The sequence below is a fragment of the Mustela nigripes genome, chromosome 12 (genome assembly GCF_022355385.1).
Source record: "Mustela nigripes isolate SB6536 chromosome 12, MUSNIG.SB6536, whole genome shotgun sequence".
NCBI lineage: Eukaryota > Metazoa > Chordata > Mammalia > Carnivora > Mustelidae > Mustela > Mustela nigripes.
Genome location: NC_081568.1, coordinates 55,485,888 through 55,509,393, shown reverse-complemented (window position 1 = coordinate 55,509,393; position 23,506 = coordinate 55,485,888). Strand labels below are relative to the sequence as shown.

General features: G+C 36.9%; 1 pseudogene; it reads right to left on the bottom strand.

Moving 5' to 3' along the window:
- Positions 1-22,732: 22,732 nt before the first annotated feature.
- LOC132028992 (U6 spliceosomal RNA) lies at positions 22,733-22,827 on the bottom strand (annotated as a pseudogene).
- Positions 22,828-23,506: the final 679 nt, after the last annotated feature.

Below are 23,506 nucleotides of genomic sequence, written 5' to 3'. Positions count from 1 at the left end.
TTGGGAGAAGGGGGTGGGATTATGGACATTGGGGAGGGTATGTGCTTTGGTGAGTGCTGTGAAGTGTGTAAACCTGGTGATTCACAGACCTGTACCCCTGGGGATAAAAATATATGTTTATAAAAAATAAAAAATGAAAAAAAAAAAGAATTCAAAGCTATATAGCTTGAGAGGAATTAAAAGATAAAGATGTCTTTACCATCATCCCACCTTATTTGTAACCCTACTTACTCTAGCTTTTCCTTATCAATGTGTTCATCTCACCCTATGGATAGGTTTGTTCCTGTCTCAATTCTCAAATGAAATTAAACTTGAAACTGGACATACTTAAGCAGCCTTAACCACACTCCCTTACTGAATATAGGGAGGGCATTGCTACAGAGTGGATTGTATTCAAATTTATGCTTAGCTCACACTTACTACGTCTGTAACAACTGAAAAATTACTAAATTATTATTTCCTTTTTCTCATCTGTAAAATGAGGATAGTAGTGGTATCTAATTCCCAGGTATTGAGAGAGTTAAGGTAACCAACACCTAGCACAGAGGAAGGGCTCAATTAATGATGGCTTAAGGGAAAGTATCAGTCATATAGTAGCCTAGAATACTTTGCCCTATGATAGGCATCATACATCTTGCATCCTATGACTTAAGTTTTCCTACATGACCTAGAAAACAATGATTTAGCATTAGAGAGGTCATTGGGTTTCTCCCCTGTCCTCTGAGTCTCAGCTTGGTTTCCACCATTATTGTGAAATGATATTAAGAAAGAGAGTCTGGAGTTTATTGTCTTGAATTCCTCCTATTCAAAAAAGATTGAATTTGTGCTTTAGTCCCTACTTCTACAACCCACTTCCTCCAAAACCATTGCCTTATTCCTCCTTATGCCTCCTTACCCTTCCATGGAATAGGGAAGATGAAGTGAGTCATGTGTATGTTACCTTGGCTTATAGTGAAAAGAGAATAGAGCCAGGAGAATTGAACCTGAGTTTTATCATTAATAACTAATAAAAGTATTCATCTTTCTGTGCCATAATGTTCTCACCTAGGCATAAAGTAGTTAGAGTATATTATCTCAAAGATCTCTTGTATATGGATAGTCTATAAGGTGGGCCAAACAAACCCAGGACCACTGAGAGATTTTAAGACAATATAAGTTATATGGTAGGTAAAAATCTTAAGCAGAAGAGTGTGAACAAGAGAAAATTAAGACGTCTTAACCAAAGAAAACGTGAACTGGCATATAAAGTAAAGCATAACTGTAGTAAGAAAAATAAATGCTACTCAACTTACTAAATGGTAAAGGAATATGAATATCCTTACGTTTACAATGCAAATAAATCAAACCAACAAAAGTTGAACATGCAACACTACAGAGTGCCAGCAGTAAGAAAGTGTTTATAGATTCAACATGTGTTTACTGATCTCCTGCCATATACCAAGTGATGCCTTAGACCACTTTGGGCATGTCGGTGAGCAAACCAGATAATGATTCCTGACCTTGAGGAATTTATATTCTAGAGTTTTAAAAAGTAGATAAAAAAATAACCTAAACAAGTAAATAAATATCTGATTCTTTAGAAGGTGACAGATATTATGGAAAAATTTTTAAAATAGACTAGAATAATAAACCATAGAAACAAAGAGACAGAGACAATTGGCAGGTGAGGCAAAGAGAATGATCAGGATAGGTGGTAACTGAGAAGTCACATTTGAAGAGAGATTTGAAAGAAGTGAGGGAATTTACCATGGAGCTATCCAGGTGAAGGCATTCCAGGGAGGGAGGCATCCGAGGTATAAGTTGTAAGTAGGGGGGTTGAGTGCATAGAAGATGAGGTCAGAAAATGAAGCAGGTAATTTAGGCCATTTTAACAATGAAAGCATTTAAACAAAACAGGAAACTATTGCAGAGTGTTAACAGAGGAGTGACATGAATAGCAAGGAACTTTGAGAATAGTGGGAGAGGAGTGAATGGGTTAACAAGCAAAAACAGAAGAAAGAAGAATAGGTAAGAGGCTTCTGCAGTAAACTGAGAGATACTGGATGAGATATTGGTGGTCGTGTCTAGGGCTTGATGGTAGCCCTGGAGGTGATTAGAAATGATGAGATACTAGATATATTTTGGAGGTAGAGATGTGAAAGTTTCCTGATGAACTGGATGTGGGTATATGAATAAAATAAGAGACAGAGAACAAGGAAGGCAGCAGTAGGATCGAACACACAAATCAGAGATTGTCCTCCTATAAGACTATGGTAACAGGCAACAAGAGATAGAATACAGGGTACAAACACTAGGAGATGAGTAGATGAGGTAGAGGGAGTATGTGGAGATATTCTTTCATAAGAAGTAAGAAGCAGTATCATCAGGTGGGAATGAGTATGGAAAAGGAATACTGGAGTATTCAAAAGAGAAGCTGTGAAATTGCTAATTGAGAAAATGGGAGAACCATTACATAAGGAAGTTAAACTACAAATGTCTGGCACCGTTATAGTCTCAATTGTGATTTTTGTTTGTGAAATTTAATGAGACCAGTCAGAGGGTCATGTGCTTTTCTCCATTGCATTTAAGTTGCACAGGTGCAAACGTGGAAGGTTTGCTTTTATAGGATTTTGGTGAAAGAGAAATGGAAGTCAATATTAGCAAGGGGCTGATTATAACAATTGACCATAACATTTACATGTGGAGAAGGGAGATGGGTAATGACATTAAATGATGAGGAACAGTCAGAAGTTGACAGAATCCATTGATTGGGGGGTCCTAGTATTATTAAAGAGAGCTGAGCGCTAGAGGGAGATTGAAGGTGGAAGTTGAAAAACCCAGTGCACATAATTGTTATTATCAAAAGGTAGCAGTTATTGTATGACAAGGACATAGTCACAAGGTCTGAATTTGAGATTGAGTAACTGAAGTCAGATGAAGATACAAACCTTGGAAGAAGATTGTTTTAAAAAATAAGGACCTAAGGTGCTAGAAGAAGCATCTATCACCAGAAGTTAAAATAGGCATAGTGCTGGAGAGAGTGACACTGAACCATGGGGTAAAGTCACCTAAAAACAGGAGGAACTGACCTAGGGTTTGGTCATTGACAGCACTAATAAGAAATGCTGATGATGCAATCTGATTACCTGAGTTTCAAAATTGGAATTTTTAGGGTGATGTGAGAAAGCAGTATTGGTCTGAAAGCTGTATTGAAAAACATGAGGGACATCTGTCTCATGCATGGGACAAGACATATGAAAAAAAATGCAACCATGAAGGGACATAGTGCCCTCAAGAGAGAGTCAGGTAATGAAAGAAGGTAATGAAACCATTTAAAGAAGAAGGAGAAGTAGAAGAAGAAAAAAAGCTTGTTTGTGGATTTTGAACAATATAACCCAAATATAGTGTGCTTTAGAGCTATTACACCCTCTATGCTACACCTCTTTTCATTAATTCATATTTCATTGATGGATTAATTCCACTTTTAATTTTGGAATAGATGAGTAATATAGTCAGATCCTAGATTGATTATAATACTTAATTCTCAGTATCACATAAAAAATCAATAAACCTCAGGTAAAATAGTTGTACCATTTAATATGGGTCTTCTGTCTTTGATTCTCTTCTTTGGATGGATGACAGAAGAACGCAATGGAAGGTATCCTTGTTACATGAAAGAAACATCTCTATATACAGTTATTTTCAAGTTTGATCAATCATTTCCAACTCATTTCCTATTTTTTTCCTTTAAAACACCTACCCCACCAAGAATTTCAATAGTAGTGAGTAAAATAATTTAGGCAGCTGACAGGCAATTCAATTTCCTGGCAGATTTTTAGATAATCAGACACCCAGGAGAAACTTGTAAATTTGTTTTATTCATGGTAAATTTGCTATGGCACATTTTTCTCTACCAGCTCAACTCAGCTTTTTTCTCAACAGAGAAGTGGTGCATTATTATGTAGCAGCACAAGTGGCTTAGGTGGTTAACCAGGCACAGATCATCATTTCTGCAAACAAGACTTTTCTTTGCCTCCTGTATTCTTAAATGAATTGCACTCAGGTCTTTGTTCTTTCATTAGGAAGCTTGTGCCAGACTCTTGTGGCTCAAATACACAGGGGAAATAGTCATAATTCCTCTGACTCTTTGTGTCTTCTGGAGTCAGAGGACTCTGAAGCAACTGCCAGAAGAACAAGAGACCAGCTGATTGGGGCCAAGAGCTAGAGAGTTAAGGTGAGACCAAATACAGGTACTTTGATCAAGTAACTATATTTGTGCTGTGAAAAATACTCACAGGAGGGGCATATTCACCAGGAAAGAGTCCAGTTTCTTCCAATGAGGAGAAAATATAACCTTTTCTTTTGCTTAGGGTTATCTATAGACACCCAAAGGCCAGCAAGAATAGGTACCAGGAGAAGGGGCGAAGCAAATGCCCTTCTGCTGATAGTACAGGAAAGGCCAGACATGGACTCTGAGGAAGGAAGCCAACTTTAGAAACTTGAAAGAATGCTGCCCATGAAAAATCACCTGCCAATTGACCCCAACAGAATTAGACCACTAAAAGCCAGTGGCTTAGGGAAAGTTGTAAGAAGCCAAATGGAGGAAAAAGCCCGAGCCAGGGCACATAGAGTTCTCCAGTGGCTGAGTCTCCAAGAAAACACAGGACATACCTCCCTAGAGGAAAGAGAGAGAGAGAGAGGAAAAGATTGTCCTTTGAACATCTGCCTCACTCAGAGGCACTGATGCCACATTACAGCTCTGCCACCTGCCTTGTCTACGTGGGGAGTAATGGTATTTAGCCAGTTGTTACTATAGGCTGTATTTCCCAATTAAAAGAAAAAACAGTGGATCTTAATTTTACAAAGGCTGTACTCTTGAACCAAAAGTGTAAATTAACAGTTTTTATTAATTGCATAGCAAATTAAATATTCCTACAGACCAAATACGGCTCATGAGCAACATTTTGTGCTTCTAGTGTCAGTAATACCGTAACCAGTAAGGTCTTTTTTTTTTTTTTTTAAAGATTTTATTTATTTATTTGACAGAGATTACAAGTAGGCAGAGAAGCAGGCAGAGAGATAGAGGCTCTCTGAAGCAGGCTTCCCACTAGCGGAGAGCCTGATGCGGGTCTCCATCCCAGGACCCTGAGATCATGACCTGAGCCGAAGGCAGAGGCTTAACCCACTGAGCCACCCAGGCGCCCCCAGTAAGGTCTTCTATATTCATATCTTAGCTATGTTCTTTGTTAGGAATATTTGCTGTGGTGTACACCTTTTGTTTTGTTTTGTTTTCTGGTCTAAATCTTTTCACTTTGTAATACAAAACAGTTCTTCTGCATTCCCCATAGTATGCTGTTTAGGTCGTTATTCAGTCACTTGGCTAGTCAATAATCTTCCCATGCTGTTTAATACCCAGGCATTTTATGATCTAGATGCTAGCAAAGTATTAATTCTCTATTTATATCTGTCTATCAATGACAGTGTATCATGTTTTAAGCACCTCATTTCCATCTTTGCTTTGTATCCTATTCTTTTTAGTTATGAAAACAAAACAAAAATTTCAGATATGTAGGTAAATAAATGAATTAATATTTTATAAATCGCACAGTTCCAGTGGCTTTATGTCCATTGTAATCATTTTGGTTTGAAGAATTTCTTGCTCTACCCCTCTTTCTCTTTCTCCTTCTTTCTTTCAAATTATAAATAAATAAGCCCTCCACTTTTTTTTTTTTTTTTTTTTTTTTTTTTTTTTTGCAAAGGGAAAACCTAAAATTTCTATTGCCTTTTTCTTCCCCTTTCGTCTTTTATATCCTCAGATGAAAGCCCTGGTACTCTGATTTTGAATCCAGCAGAATAATTTGATTTGAGGCATGAAAAAGAAACATAACCAGGAAAGAAGTTTGCTCGTCTTTCCATGTGGAAACCAGGCCCCAAAGTCCTTTTGCTTAGGAAACTTCTTATTTAAATACGCATAGGTAAGTCCTGAGGCTTAGCCAAGCTTGGAGAGGTAGAAACTAAGAAAGGGCAATTAGTTTTGCATACTAATGCAGTGGGAATTTTCTACTTTTCCCTGGACGCAGGAGGGGGAGACCTTTAGAGAAAGAGAAGCCTTGGGATTCAGAGAAGCCAGAGAATGAAGGATGGGGGGACAGGTGGGTGCTGAACAATGTGACAGTAGACTAGGGTCTGACCTAGGAGAACTAGGAGAACCCCTGAGAAGTTCCTCGGAAAGTATAACGAGCGTGTAACTTCAAAAGTACTGCTTTCTGACAGTCAATTTTCAGCTACTCCCTCCCCTCCAGTCGGCTGCAGTTCCCTGCCTTTACCTGCAGGTCTTCCAGGAGAGGCATGTCCACCCGCCTCGCACATCACTGCTGCTCTGGGGAGTTTTGAGAGGAGAGGACCAGAGTGAGTTGCAGCCACACACGGGGCAATAAGACCATTGGAGAAGTGAGGAGCAGGACTTGGAAGCAGCAGAGATAGGTTTTAATCAACAGAGTGAGGGATTACTGACCACGAACACTTGAGCATTTCCCTCAGCTTGATTAAACGTTAGACAAGTTTATTTCTGACTCTAAGTCCCTGACCTCCCTTTCTGTAGAGCGGTTCCTTGAAATAACATTCAAGTTTAAATGCTTCCCTGCCCTTTTTAGATGTAAATCTTCTCCCAATCTCGGCAAGTTTTATGCAGCAATGTCTTTCTCAGGACTTGGTGGGATCTTTTCTTTTGAAATGCAACTGACTAAGATAGAGCCCCTACCTTCCAGTCTCTGTGGAAGGGTAGGAACCCAACTTTAATGAGCACCAATTAACAAACACAGATGGCCTAATCACACTGCATAACCACCTCCAGCACTTTGTCATTAGCTGACCTCAGTGGTTAAAAAAGACTTCTGCTTTTTGTTTCAGTGGCGTGGACTCCAACCTCGTTCTCCTGCTGTAGTAGTCTTGAATAAAATCTTTCTTGCCATTTTCTACAAGTGTCCAGTGTAATTTCTTTCTGATATCCCCCTCACAGGAATTGTTGGAAGATTGAGATCTTTGGACGTGGCACGGCTGTGGGGTATGGTAGACCTCAGTTGGCAGTGCCCGCCTGGCATCTCTTTACTCTTTTTCTCCTACCACCGCCAGGATTTCCCTTTAAGAAGCCACCCCTCCCTACTTTGTTTGGCTTTGTGGAAACGGCCGTTCCTGCGCATTGCCTTCCCTTCCCATTCCCTACCAAGTAATGAACTTGTGACCTGGGAGGAGCTGGACCTAGGAAACACTCAAGGGTATTTGCATCTTTAATTGAATAGCTCAGGACAGAAAATGGCTGAAGCAAATTTATCCCAATGTCAGCAGCTTGAGGAGGCTCATTACTCTTCACTTGCCAGAGTCCAAGAGCCCTTTCTGCTCCAGATGCATAATGGACTACAGGTCCTGAGCTGTTCCTTCTGTGTGCTGAAATACCGGGATACCCCTCTAGCCTTCCCTCATCACTTCCTTTATTATTTGTTTCTTACCTTAACCATTACCCACTGTTTGCTGCTTGCAGTGTAAGAATGACAACTGGTCACTGTACGATCGGAAGTTAGCTAATTTTTATGTGTATAATAAAGGACAGGGGAAGCATCGAAGTGCATTTCATCCTAGCCTTTCCTAGCATTCCTTCTCTCCCCTTTTCCATTCTATTTTTCCTTTCTCAACTAATTACCTACGTATTTGTTGGTCAGTACATACAGATTTTAATGTTTTTGATTGAGCCTTGTGCTCTCTCTTTCTGTTAACCTTTCTTTATGCTCTTTTACTCTTTTCTTTATTTCTGCTTTTCCTGACACAATTCCTGGCCACACCTTTTGGGCCACCAATGACTTGTAAACAGGATGTCTGCATTTCCTTTGAAGAGTTTTGCTCCCTCCTACTCCAGGGAATGCAAAGTACATGGAGCCCCTGGCATGCAGCCTGAATGACCTACTAATCACTGTCCCTAAGTGTTCTGTCCTTGCTGAGCACTCTCTGTGGTTGTGAATGCTCAAGACAATACTGATCTCTTTCAGATCTGCCACTGAGGTAATAATAACATTCTCATTCTTTTCTTCTTCTCTGTCATGTTTCCCATGTCATATACAAATCGCTCATTTGAATTCAAGGCTTCACTACTTCACAGTCTAAGATCAATTTACAGTTTTAAGAACTGAAACCTCTATATAAAGATAGTTGGTGTACAGAAAGAAGGGGATAGATGTGTCTTCAAATCTATCAACTCTGCATTAGAAAGAACACAGGATAATGCAAAAAGGAAGCACATAACTAGAAGTCAATCAGACTTCTGTTAGAAATCCTGACTTGAACGTTCAAAAACATTTCAACTGTGTTTCTACTGTTGCTACTGTTGTTTTAATACTGCTTGAATATTAAATTCAACATTTCCTCAGTTTCTCCATCTATGACACAGAGATTACAATTCCTATATTAGGTTTGCTGTGAAATTTTGTGCATAAAACTCTCCAGTGCCTAATACATGATGCACACTAAATAAAGGTAATGAGAATGGTGTTGATTAATTACTGTTACATCTATTGTCATGATGAGAGCAATCCCTAATGACAGTACGTTACACTGGTGGGGTAAAATCCATTATCAGTAAATATCAGTGCACCATGAACAAGCAACAGTAACAAAAGTAAATGTTTTTGCAAAGATGAGGGACAGAGTTCTTTTAATAAGGCCACGACCATATTTGACAGCAAAAGAGGAATCACAGGGATCCTTTTGGGAAAAAACAGAAACTTTCAGGACATAGAAACCTTTTGTTTCTCTAAATGTGGAGATAGGGTTTGTTAAGTGCTTACAACTCTAATATAAATAGACAGAAAAGACTTAAAATAAGTAAACACACTCTAGATATAAATACTACAACCTCATCTTTTACGTCACTTAAATAATTAAAACACTTCTCATTGAATAATGAAGTTATTTAAGGAGAAACATCAGAAGAGCATCCAGCCGGCAGATCTAAATGCTTTTGCCTCGAGTGACATGTTCCCAGCAGTAGGTTATATTATGCCTTCATAAAACGTGTTCTGTCATTTTTTTCAGTGCTGTTATTTTTGGTGGATAGTAAGAAAAAGTATCTATCTGTGTTATATGAAGTCTCTGGATGAAAATAAGTGAGTGTTTCCTAACTCAGGTGAAGCCCTCCAACAATTTAATGCCAAACGTGTCCAAACTGCAGGGGTGAAAGTGACATTCATTGATAAGAATATACAAATGCAGGGATTTTAACACTGAAATGCCCAGAGTTTTGCTTCATCACATAAATTTTAACAGAAATTGCAACTGTGTTAAGGGAATGATAATCAATGATATAGAAGAAAATCATTCCTCCAGGTTAGCATTTCTTTAAAAAAAAATGTTTTAATACGTGTCTTCTAAAAGGAGATTCCATAGCAAATGAAGTTTGGAAAACACTAGGTTAACAAAACTAAGCAGATTGTACCTCATTTCCCATCTGGTCTCTACTACCCAATGGTAGAGCTACTCCTAACCGTGATCTGTCTTTTCTTTCTTTCTAATTAGCTGGAAATAAGGCTTGAGTTATACCATATTTCCCAGCCTTCCTTGTACTTAGGTGTGGTTGTATGACTAAGTTCTCTCCAATGAAATGTGAGTCAATATGATGTATATTGGTTAATGGACTGGCCCCTGAAACCTCTCCTGAGCGCTCCTCCCTAAACTCTCACACTTCCTGCTGACTGTATGACAAAATTATACTAGAGTTCTCTGAGAAGTCATCATTTGAAAATGGCAAAATTGCTGTCATTTTGGGTCCTAGAATGAATCCATGGAGCAGAAAGCAGAGCTCTCTCTGCTAAATTAAAAGAGCCATCCTGAATTATCTTCCCATACCGTTACCTGTCTCCCTTTCACTACAGACCCAGTTTAAAAAAAAAAAAAAAAAAAATCTAAATAATGTTATTCAGCTGAAACTTTTTTTAAGTCACATTCTAGTCATGATGCAGGCACACCTCTGAGGTTTTTTCCTTAACTTATGCACACTACAGTTTGTTATCTGGTTGGACATCATAGGTATTGAACATCATTGTTTTTGCCACTTTTACATTACAGGAATATGGCTTTTCTTGGGCTGTATATAACTTAATGACGAGTCACAGGAATAAACATCAAACTGATTTGAGAAAAACATTAAAATGGGGGCTCTATTTCAGAGTGGTGAAAGCACATTGAATCATACATACACCACCTTTCAATGCTTTTATTGGCTTTCATATTTTTAACTTCTTATACATATGGCCAAAGCAGTGGATATAAAGTTAGGTTCTCAAGTAGCTACAACTTTTTGAAGAATAATGGATTTAACCAACAGTTATCTGAAAACCATTAAATACTATAATCCTAACACCAATCACTGGTTCTCAGGCTAAAACTGACAATTAGCAAGCATTAAATTTATTGATTCATAGATAGGGATCTCTCCCATAAGATTTCAAACTACCCAAAAAGAACACATGGTAATAATTCTGAATACTAGAGTTCTGAGAAAAAATAAAGTTACATTAAAAAAAATCCATTATTTGTCTTTATTGTGAATATCTATCAAGATCACTGGATGTTTATTCCTTCCATTTGGAAATCCAGACTTAGGTATCTGAATATATACATTTTCTTTTACTACTGTAGATTTTTGATGTGGATCACAAAAAGGCACAGAAAATGAAATGCTGTCTTAAGAACAATAAGAGAGGACAAATTTCTTGCTATAAGAAAATTATATTTACATATGTTAATTTAGATTTGCCAAATATTTTCATATCCAGTGCCAAATTCAAGAAGTATTATAGTGGCTAATGTGTTGACAAAGAGTCTGAGGTTGAGTCCTGGCTCAGAAGTAGTGTTGACATTGATTAGAGATGGTGGTGTGAGTCCTGGAACCATGACTGATAGCATTAGGAGATCTCCTTTTTCTATCAATAGTAAACTAAGTTCCAGTTGAGGTAAGGGAGCTCTTCACTGAGTGGCATTCTTATTTCGATATCTAGTTATGTAAGATTTAAGTTCATTTTTCTCTGGCAGTGTGCCAAAATATTATATTTAAAATATATGAAAGATTTCAATGACCAGCTTTTCACTTGTAGCAAGATATTATTTTGGAATACCAAATGATGTGACCTTCGATTTCCCTTCTTTCCTTTATATGGACATTTTCCCTATGTAGTCATAATCATCTTTTGCCTCAGGGAAGAATGAGATTGACATAAGAGGAAATCAAAGACAAAGATGGGTCAATAATAAGGTTTTGGCTTCTAAAAGTAAGTCCTTTACGTCCGTATCAGGGAGAACACTTGTGAAAGACTGAATACTTTAATGTGCAATAACTTATTTTTTAGGAGGCTGGATAAGGGTAGTCAAGGTCTTATTCTGAAAGAACAAGGCAAAAACTTAACTATGAACCATAACTGACAAGATGCTAAATGGTCATGATAGAGGAAGACAGAAGGGGCACGAGATGGGAGGCCAATGTACCCACTTACCCTTAGAAAGACAAGAGTGGAGCTGGCTTTGAGAGACTGCCCAGCTCCTGCCTCAAAGGGAACTCTTCAGAGTCACAAACAGGAAGCTACGAAGAAACCTACCCAATGCCCAGAGTGAGTTCTTTAGCCATCAAGGGACCACTGCCATTCTGCCTGTGCTCAGGGTCATACTAGTTTTCCTTCTCTCTGTGTATCCTGTGGGAGCATTCTTCCCTGCAGTTGCCTGCCTTTTGCCACAAGATTTTCTTGAGCAGTAACCCTGTCAAATTTATCTCTTCTGCTCATATTACAATGGTACAATTTTCAGGAGTCTTGCAAGACTCTTGTGGTCTGTCATGGTAGAGTATTTATACCATGAACACTGGCAAATGCCACAAATACCCCTGCCTAGAATCTCCCCTGCATAGGTGGTAGAGCCATGGCCAAAGAGGAAGGCATAGAATAGAGAGAGTCTCTTAGGACTGTCTTTAGATAGAATAGAACTAACCAGAAGTAACTGAAGATATCCCTAACATTATTTATTTTCCTTAGTAGTGATTATTTATCGAAGGTTTGTGATATATTATACCCTATGATTATGAATATGTTTTAGCACAATTTTTAAAAAGTTACCTATAGAGGCTTTTCACCACTAAATACCTTGGGGAGGGGAAAAGATTTTGAAAATTGTAGTTTTAAATAAAATGAAAATACATTAAGAACATAACTTGATCTCTTCCAAACATAACATAACTTGATCTCTTCCAAAAATCAGGAAATCTGATAAAAATATAAAGAATAAACGCATGTAGATTGGACAATAAAAAATCTGATTCCCATAAACGCATAATTGCCCTCACCAAGAAATCAGGATTTTCTTTTCCCTCTGTCTTTTGGAACGATTCAAGCAAAAGACTATTAACAGCCTGATGATCCTGCAAAACATGTTTACCTCAGGAAAATTGCTGGGCAATATGGAAACCACAGGAGTGGGTTAAGCTGCCCACTCAAACACTCTATGTTGTCTTCAATTTAAGGTTTGATGAATCAGAGCTAAAAAATGCGACCCCCCCCCCCCCCCCCAACACACACCTGTTTCTATGAGGAAGTCAAGTATCAAAAAGTCTGTGAACACCATTTCCCTGGTTTCTTATTAATGACATGACACTATTGTGAATTTTAGAAGTGGTCCCTATGACCTCCCAAAGGTCGTTTGTAACTACATCTCCTATGAGCTCCGAGCTCTTGCCATCCACGGAATAAAGTTGATCGGCTGACAGTAATGAGACAAATATGTATTAGCTTCATGCCTCGGAAACTGTAATGCCCCTAGTGAATCCTTGACATTTACTGTGTGCAATTTCCCCTAGTGTAAAATGCAGTTTAAAAAACAACTGGAACGCATGAACATGCTGGCAATGCCTATGCCAGCCAGGAACTGACTCATTTAAATGACGGTATAACCTGTTCTTGAGTATTGATTAGAGCTTGTGAATAAAATAGCTGCAGATACTTGGAAGGTATTTTTAATACTAAATCATTCTTTTACAACAGTTTCTTTTTATTTGATTCAGGACCTCGCCATTACAAAAGAAAAAAAAAACTAGCTTTAAGAAATGTGAATTTTTCACAAAGCAAGGCTTACTAATATAAATCTGGTACCATCACTTCCCAAAGCACTTAGAATAAAATCTAAAATCTAAACTCTTAATAGCTCTAATATCTATGAAATCCTCTATGATCTAGCCACAATCTAACTCATCCAAGTTTTTTGTTTTTTTGTTTTTTTCCCACCTCTATCCTTTACCTTACTATAAATCCAAATGGTCTTCTCCTTCTCTGGGTCATGCTAAGCCCAGCCAGCCTCTAGGACTTGACATTTGTAGGTTCTTTTTTTGCAAGGTTTCTTTCCACCATTAATCTTTGAATGGCTAGGCATGCAACGTTTCTTTTCCTCCTTCCAGACACGCTCAGACTTATCCTCAGAAAGACTTTTCTGATCCATTCAAATAATTTGTCCCTCATCACTCACGCTTTATCACATTGCCCTGACTTATATTCTTTATATAATATTATGGCTTTTTGCTTACTTTTATTCTAAAAGAATGTGAACTCCAAAGAATAGCATCCCTTGCCTGCCTTGGTTTGGATCATAAAAAGTTACTCTGATCCTGATATATTTAGAGAATATTCTGCTTTCCACTGAGCATGTCCACTTGGAAATGCATTGAAAAATATTTTCAATATCTTGGCAAGGATCATAGAATCTATGAATAAGGGAATCAGAAAAACTACCTAGTCCAACCACCTTGTTTTAAAGTTGAAAATGCTGAATTGAAATGGCAGGCTTAAACCCTCATTTCTGGCTCCTATTTCAAACTCCTCTCTGAAATATCAGAGTCTATTATGAAGATTTAGCATAAAATAGGCTTTAATAAAAATCTGTTTTATCTAAAGTTAACACAATGTTTGAATATGAAATATAACTTTTTTAAAAATTCTGACAAAAACCTGATTTTTTTTTCCATAGGTAAAAGAAACTATGCTTGCTTATAAAAATTTTTTCCACAGCTTTATCTGTCCCATGTAAGGTTCCTCAAATCATTTCCATTTTCGTTTTCAAGGGTCTGCTTAACAAACTTATTCATTCATGCATTCATTTACTCAAATCTTAATGTTTATAAAGTACTATGGTAGGTAAAACAGAGAATAGGAACTTATGGACACAAAATATTTCTCCATAAACTGAAGTGGCAAGAATAACATCTGGCTGATAGTTAAATAACCAATAAAGGAGGCAAAGATTTCATAAGAACCATCATCCTCATGAAATACGAAGATTCATTTTCTGAATGGCTACTTGTCAGGAATTTTGGTTGATTTTTGATTCTCGTATTTCCCTAAAAACTTAGAATTTTAATTTCTATTTTATAGATGAAGAAACTGAGGATTAATAAGGTGAAGAAAATTATCTAAAATTACACAGCTCATTATTGCAAAGCTGGAAATTTGACTCTAAAAACTGCAATCTTTATCTAGCATGGATGGTTTTCCATCTGTGTGCGCCGAGACAATTGTAACCTTGAGGAGTGGATACGATTAGTATGTGCAGCTGCCCACACCCAACCACTTTCATCCAGGGCCCCTCAATGCCTTTCTGGCTTACAAGGTATAATGAGTGCAGGCTGTCTTCTGTGTCTGACACTGTTTAGGGAGGAATTATATGAACTCAATGTTCCTATAGCTCCTACTGGCATTTGTCTTTTATTATGCAAAACAAGAAATTAAATTATTAAAAACAGTGGTGTTTTTTTGTTTTTTTTATTGTTTTTATTTTTTTTTCCTTTGTAAAAATTTTATTTATTGGGACGCCTGGTGGCTCAGTCGGTTAAGCCACTGCCTTCAGCTTGAGTCATGATCCCAGGATCCTGGGATCGAATCCTATGTGGGGCTCCTTGCTCAGCAGGGAGCCTGCTTCTCTCTCTGCCTCTGCCTGCTTGTGCTTTCTCTCTCTCTCTCTGACAAATAAATACATACATAAAATCTTTTAAAAAATTATTTATTTTTTTGAGATAGAGAGAGCAAGAGAGCTAAAGCAAGGGCGGCGGGGGAGCGGTGAGGGGAACTGCAGAGGAAGAGGGAGAAGCAAGCTCCCTGCTGAGCAAGGAGCCTGCTTATGACCCTGGGATCATGATGTGGGATCATGACCTAAGCTGAAGGCAGTCGCTTAACTGACTGAGCCACTAGGCACCCCTGAAAGCAGATCTTATAGACTAAATGCAAGTATTATGTATGTAAAATAGTAAAAATTATGAAATGCAGAGGGGTAGGGATAATAAGTCTTTGGTCATATACGATTTTGTGCAGAAATCACTTAGAAGTTCCACCAGGTTTTAGAAGGAAAAAGAGAGGTGAATGCAGATAGAAGTAATCCTGAAGAATTTTACTAGGACCAAGTCTGATAAGCAGCTGTGTATGTTGGTGTAGTTTACTGGTGGAGTTCTAGTCTAACAGGTCACGTTCTCCAACCTGGATAGGTGGTACTCATGCCTACCAATGGCTATTTTAAAAACCATCTCTGATTCATCTTTGAAGGGAATGGAAAGGGAATGAGGCATATTTTAAGCAGAGATGTTCCAAGTCTTATGTTACATACTTTCCATTTTGTATCTCATGCTATCTACCTGCAAGAAACTTGCCATTATTTACATTTTATAGATTAAGAGGAACAGCTCAGAATTAAAACACCTTGCATAAAATTAATCAACAAATATTTTTTATAGGTAACTTCATTTTGCTATTTTTGCTATCTTGCATCCATTATGCTGTCTCCTTGTAAGAGTACCTTATATTGTTTGGTGAACTACCCCTTTCCAAATCCTACCTAGGTTTGAGGAGCATGCAAAAAAATGTTATGTTTCTCTGTCCATAGTCATGCCTTAATAAATGATCATGACCCCAGCCAAGACAATTTCAAATATAAGTAGAATTTTTGCTTGAGTGACTGGAAAAGGAACAATCTCTTCTCCACTTGAATCATAGCTTATGGGGACATGGGTCTGATAGCACTAGAAGCCAACACAGAGGAAGGCCCATCTGTAAGTATACTGGACTATAGAACAGTTACACAGAGTGAGAACAAATCTTGTAGATGCTAGTAAGTCCTATATACCTGAAGTTATAAACTTCCCCCAAATCTTTCAATTCCATTGACCAATTCACTCACTTTTTTACATAAGCCAGATTGATTAATATTTTCTACTACTTATGAACAGAACAGTCCTAACAGTGTTTGGAATTTGGGAAGGCATTTTGGTTGTTACTACAGTATAAGAGTTCTACTGGTACTTAATGAACATGGACAAAAGATTTTTTAACATTTTGTTGAGATGCAGGAAAATTCTGCAAAAGGAAAAATTACTCTAAAGGCCAATATTGCTTCCTAGAGAAAAACTGGGTTAGGTGAAAGGAAATGTATATCACTTGGAATAAATCTTGCAAATTATAACACGCATATAAAAGGAAATATGTATAAAAACGTTAGGAGATAGTGGGGAAACCAGTAAGTCTGCAGGGGGCTTTATATATATCATTAACAGGATATAACTCTAAAAGCTTTGCTGTTGACAGTATACACAGGCCTTGCATTTGTAGTTTATTTCAAGGTAATGGGGAGCCATGGGAGGTTTTTGAGCAATAGAGTAATGTGATAAAAATTAGTTCTATAACCATCTCACAACTATTAGGATGGCTACTATGAAAAAAAAAAGCAAAAACAAAAAACCAGAAAGCAACAAGTATTGGTGAGGAAGTAGAGAAAACAGAATCTTTGTGCACTGTCGGTGGCAATATCAAATGGTACAACCCGTACAGAAAAAAGTAGGGAAGTCCCTAAGAAAATGAAAACTAGAATTTCCATGTGATCCAGTATTTTCATTTTTTAAATTTTATTTTATTATTTTTTATTTAGATTCATATAATACATGCAATACATCATTAGTTTCAATGTAGTGCTCAATAATTTATCAGTTGCATATAACACCCAGTATTAATCACATCACATGCCCTTTTTAACGCCTACCACCCAATTACCTCATCCCCCTACCAACCTTCCCCTCAGAAACCCTCAGTTTGTTGCCTAGAGACAAGAGTCCCTCATGGTTTTTCTCCCTCTCTGATGACTTCCCATTCAGTTTTCCCTCCCTTCCCTTATGATCCTCTGCACTGTTTCTTATATTCCACATATGAATTAAACCATATGATAATTGTCTTTCTCTGACTGACTTATCTCACTTAGCATAATACCCTTCAGTTCCATCCATGCTGGTGTAAATGGTAAGTATTCATCCTTTCTGATGGTTAAGTAATATATATATTATATATTATATATATTATACATCACATCTACTTTATCCATTCATCAGTTGATGGATATCTCAGCTCTTTCTACAGTTTGGCTACTGTGAACATTGCAGTTGTGAACACTGGGATCCAGGGGCCCCTTCAAATACTACATTTGTATCTTTGGGGTAAATACCCAATAGTGCAATAGCGGGGTTGTAGAGTAGCTCTATTTTTAACTTCTTGAGGAACCTCCATACCATACTGTTTTATAGAGTGGCTGTATCAGTTTGCATTCCCACCAACAATATAAGAGGGTTCCTCTTTCTCTGTGTCCTCATCAACATTTGTTGTTTCTTTTCTTGTTAAATTTAGCCATCCTGACTGGTGTGAGGTAGCATCTCATTGTGGGTTTGATTTGTATTTCCTGATGCCAAGTGATATGAAGCATTTTTTCATGTGTCTGATGGCCATTTGTATGTTTTCTTCAGAGAAATGTCTGTTCCTGTCTTCTGCCCATTTCTTGACTGGATTATTTGGTTTTTTGGGTGCTGAGTTTGATAAGACCTTTATAGATCTTGGATACTAGCCCTTTATCTGGGATGTCATTTGCAAATATCTTCTCCTATTCCATAGGTTGCTTTTTAGTTTTCTTGACTGTTTCCTTTGCTCTGCAGAAGACTTTATCTTGATGAAGCCCCAATAGTTTATTTTTGCTTTTTCTTCCCTTGAAGAAGTGTCTAGCAAGAAGTTGCTATGGCTGAGGTTGAACAGAATTTCCATGGGATCCAGCAATTCCTTTTTTTTTTTTTTTTTTTTTTCTTAAGTAGGCTGCTTGCCCAGTGTGGAGCTCAATGCAAGGTTTGAACTCACAACCCTGAGATAAAGACCTGAGCTGAGATCAAGAGTTAGATGCTTAATTGATTAAGCCACCCAGGTGCCCCGAGCGATTCCGTTTCTGAATATATATCCAAAAGAATTGAAAGCAACATCTTGAAGAGATATTATACCCAGGTTCAAGCAGTATTTTTCACAATGGATAAAATGTGGGAATAACCCAGGTTTCCAACAATGGATGAATGGATAAGCAAAATGCGGTATACACACAAACAAAATATTATTCAGTCTTAAAAAGGAAAGAAATTGTGTAATATACTATAATATGGATGAATCTTGAGAACATTAAACTAAGTGAAATGAGCGAGTCACAAAAGACAAACATTGTATGCCACCACTTATAGGAGGTACTTAGGATAGACAAAATTATAGTGACAAAAAGTATAATGGTGGTTGCCAGAAGCTAGAGTATGGGAGGATATGGAGTTACTATGTAACAAAAATTTAGGTACCGGTTTTCAGTTTTATAAGATGAAAAAAGTCATGGGAATGGATGATGGTGATGGGTATCCAACAATGTAAATGTGTTTAATACCATAGAACTGAGCACTCAAAAATGGTGAAGATGGTAAATATGTGTATTTTAAAATAATTTTAAAAAGTAAAAAAAAAAAAAAACAGTGCAATAGGACAACTAAGTTGGAAGAAGTACAGTGGCTAAATTATAGAGCAGAGAGGAGGCAGAAAGTCTAATTGGGTAACTTAAAACAATCATACTTTTTCATAGAAAAAGCAGTGTACTTATGCTCTCATTCCTTGTTGTTTTTGTGGCTCTTGTTTTCTCAGCATATTAAGATTAGATATATTTTTAAAAGGCAATAAGAAATCAGTCCTTTGGCAAGGAGTATGTCTGTGTGTGTGTCTGTGTATGCTTGTGTATGTCTCTTATAGCTAAAGTCCAGATAGAGACTATGATCAAACACAGAGAAATAAATAGTACCATCTTGATATGAAGTGTGTTTCTAGTTCTTTTGTTAACAATAGCCATTTTCTTAGTCTAGATAAGACCATTTTTATTTGATTATAACTACAAAGCTGTGAAATGACAGTTCCTCACCAGGAACTGAATCAGCTGGCACCTTGACCCAGGGCTGTAGCCTCCAAAACTGAGAGAAAATAAGTTTCTAGTTTTTAAACCATGAAGTCTAAGGTATTTTTAATGGTAGTATGATCAAACCAACTGAATCACTCTACACAAAAAATAGAGGCAAATTAAAGAGAGGACATAAAGAAAGACCAAAGAAATAGAGTAATCGTTGTAGTCAATTCATAAAATAAAATGCATAAAATGTGATCAAGCAAATATGGAACAAAGAATAAAATGTTATTACCAATATTGAACACCAGGTATGAATAGAATTCTTACTAGAGATAGATTAATTTCCTATGGACTTTCTGCCTCTAATAAGAATATATGACAGTTATCATATAATATCTAATAATAAGTTTTTCTCTTTATATTATTATTTTTTCTCCTACCAGTTTTCAATCTCTTTGGAGCCAATAATTCTATTTGTGTCTGTATTTATATCCACATCCACATCTATGTCTAATAAAGGCTTGATGATTGTCACTAGTTTTCATTTAATAAATATATATTGATTGATTCATGGATTTAGAAGCTGCAATATCACTCATATTTTATTATCCATTCTCTTGTCCATAGACCTACTAGACTAAAAATTCCTTGAAAGCAGGGACTGTTGTTGTTGTTTTGTTTTTTGTTGTTGTTGTTGGTTTTTTTTCCATGTAGCATATTATTAATAAATAGCTACTGAGTGTAAATAAATGCCATAATCAAATTGAGAATAGGAAGCTGTGAGTTGAGTGTAAGAGACTACTTTCTTAAAAGGAAAATTAATTGTGACAATGTATCTCCATGTGGAAGCCACTGGCTTCCTTATTAAGATAAGGAAGCAGAGAGAATGCTAAATATTAACCAACAACCAGAGGAGACTGAAAGATAAGATTCTATGTTCAGAAGGCTTTGGAACAGAAAACATACACTGAGGACAAGATAAATTAGCAATGATCTCCAAAGAAAGAACGCACACACACACACACACAAACACACACACACACAGTTCATTGCCCTTATTTTGAAGCATTTATAAAATGCAACTATTTCTGTTAAATCTATTTAAAAGAATCTTAAATGCCAGAGGGAACGTTGTTATACAGAATAAGAGTCTGTAAAGTTTCCAACAAACACTCTTTCCTTTTCAATCGTCCAACATACCAAATGCATGACCTTAGCCCATCATGAAGCACCTGTTCTTTGAATATGTTTTAATCAGAGTGAACCAACACAGATAAACATAGCTAATAGCCTTCTGGACTGTATTACTAGCTAGTTAAAGACAATAGTAACCACAAAACAGCAAGACATCTCGGACCCCACATCACCCGATGCTTTAGAAAATTTTCAAGGGCATATGTACTTGGCATTGAATTTAGGTTTGAATGGAAGTAACTTCTCTCCTGAGTGGCAGCTTTGAAGAATAATTAGGAAGCACTAGAATAAAAACTGCATTTTATAAAATCCTAGATTTGGTTATGAAACATAGCATCAGTGTAAGTGGGAAACAATTTATTTGAAAAGAAGAAAAAAAGAACTGGAATGAGTGATGTGAGTGAATAGAGGGGAAAAGGAGGAAAAGAAAGAAAACATCAAAAATCAGGATTCTATTAGAGTATGCCAAAGGTCAAATTATGTTTAATAACCTTTCTAATTTTATGAGGTATAAATATGATGATAGTCATGTCATGACATCATTTAGCCCTAGAATTGAAGGAGTGCTTGGTCATTTAGATAATGGAGCTGAGGATAGTAATAGGATGAAACGTATCGTGCAGGGTGACAGGTTAGTTCTTTTAGGATCAGAGGCTCCTTCCTTGTGCTGCATAAAAGGGATTATTATATGGGCTTTCAGAAGTATCTTGACATTTCCATTAAAATCATCATTTTGACAGGTTTATGCATTCTGCCCCTTTCATTTGCATGGGATTGAAACTTGACATTAGCAATCCTCAGACCACATGCATTTTAAGCATCATGCATACTTGCATATTGATTTGTGCACACAGTAAATGCAACATGCAAGCCTAAAGAATACATAACAATTTTTAATTTTATAATTTTTACTTAATTGCTCATTATTTTGGTAAGTATTAGGTAATCTACCAAAAAGCTGAAAAAATATTTGAAGAGTTAGGATGAATGAGGTCTGCATTAAAGCTAGGCTTTTGGTGGTAGCTAGGATAATTAGTGTTTAGCAAGTTAAGTATTCTGGGCTGTCAGCACAATTCTTAATTTGGTGAAGCCATTCATATATAGATCTTTCTTGACTACAATGGGTTATGTCCTGACAAACCCATTAAAGATCAAAATATCATTTAAGTTGAAAATGCATTTAATATACCTAACCTATTAAACAAACATTATTGCTTAACCTAGTTTACCTTAAATGTGCACAGGACACTTACATTAGACTGTAGTTGGGCAAAGTCCTCTAGCACAAAGCCTATTTTGTAATAAAGTGTTGAATATGTCACAAAATATATTTAATACTGTACTGAAGTATTGAAGGTGAAAAACAGAACGGTTGTATAGATACAGAATGGTTATAGGTATATTGGTTGTTTACACTTGCAATCGCATGGCTGGCAGGGAGCTGTGGCTGTCTGCTGCTGACTAGTCTCATGAGAAATTATCAAAGCATACCACTAGTCAGGGAAAAGATCAAAATTCAAAATTCGAAGCATGGTTTCTACTAAATGCATCTTGCTTTTGCAAAATCGTAAGTCAAAAAGTCCTAAGTCAAAACATCTTCAGATGAGAAATGTCTGTAATTTAAATGTTATTAAATTTTTTCCCCATACTTTTCGCTTTCATTTTTCAAGTGCTATACTTTTCATTCCTTTAAACTCCCATACAGAGACTCATTACCACTTAGGTCAAATTGGACTTTCTTTAATGTTGTCTGTGTTCTAGATACTCAAAGGGGGATTGGAGGACCAAGAACATTGGCATCACCTGTGAGCCTATTAAAAATACCCTCTTGGACCCCACAACAGACTTGCCTGTTTGCCTCTTAACAGGATACCTATGTATTATTCCCATGCACGGTATAGTTTGAAAAACTATGGTCTGAGAACTACTCAGATGAAAGAACAAATAAGCAACAAACTCTGTAAAATATCCTGGAATTTCCCATTTTAAAATTATCAATATATTTATGGCATGCCTGGGTGACTGATTGACTGTCTGACTCTTGATTTCAGCTCAGGCCATGATCTCATGGTAGTATGATCAAGGCCTGCACTGGGCTCCCCGCTCAGCAGGGGACTCTGCTGATATTATTTCTGTCTGCCCCCCCCCAACCCCTGCCACCCACGATCTCTCTTTCTCTCTCTCTCAAATAAATAATCTTTTAAAAAATTATCAATATATTTAGAAATAATCATTACCAAAACCTTCAGCCTTTTAAAGGAAGCCTGATGTTACATGCAGACCTCTCACGAATTTGCGTGTCATCCTTGTGCAGAGGCCATGCTAATCTTCTCTGAAAAATATGGAACGCTTCACGACATGCAGACCTCTCAAATCTTGGTTGTCTGTATGCCATTTCTGCTGCTGTTAAAACCCTCTGTAGCAGGACTGTACAGCAGTGGTAGACAAACTGGCCTGTAGGCCAAATCCACTCATAGACTATTTTTATATGATCTGTGAACTAAGAAAGGTTAGTATTCTCAGTGATTAGAGGAAAAAAAAAAGGTTAAAAAAAAAAAGAAGAAGCAGAATATTCCATATCACATAAAATTATACAAATTCAAATTTTAGAGTCTATAAACAAGAGTTTAGACAATTATTATCTATGGCCACAACAACAGACTTGAGTAGTTACAACAGAGAGCACAGGTTCCACAAAGACAAAATTATTTACTATTTGGACCTTTAAGGAAAAAAAAAATTGTAGACCCTTGCTCTACAGTATAGATTTTGCATAGGTGTGACATGTGATAATACTGATAATCATGAAGCCACTTTGCTAGATAAAATTATTTAATGTCTTTAGAACTTTGAATACCCAGAATAGGGGAATAGAGAAATACACAAATCAGAAATTATTTTTATTTTGTTTTGAGATCAGCAAATGAAAAGTTTCATATCATAAATTAACATCTATAATATATCATCATATTGTTAAATTCTTAGATTACTGTACAAGGACTTTAGAATAAAGTTTAAGTCTATGGTCTCAGCTTAGGAGGAA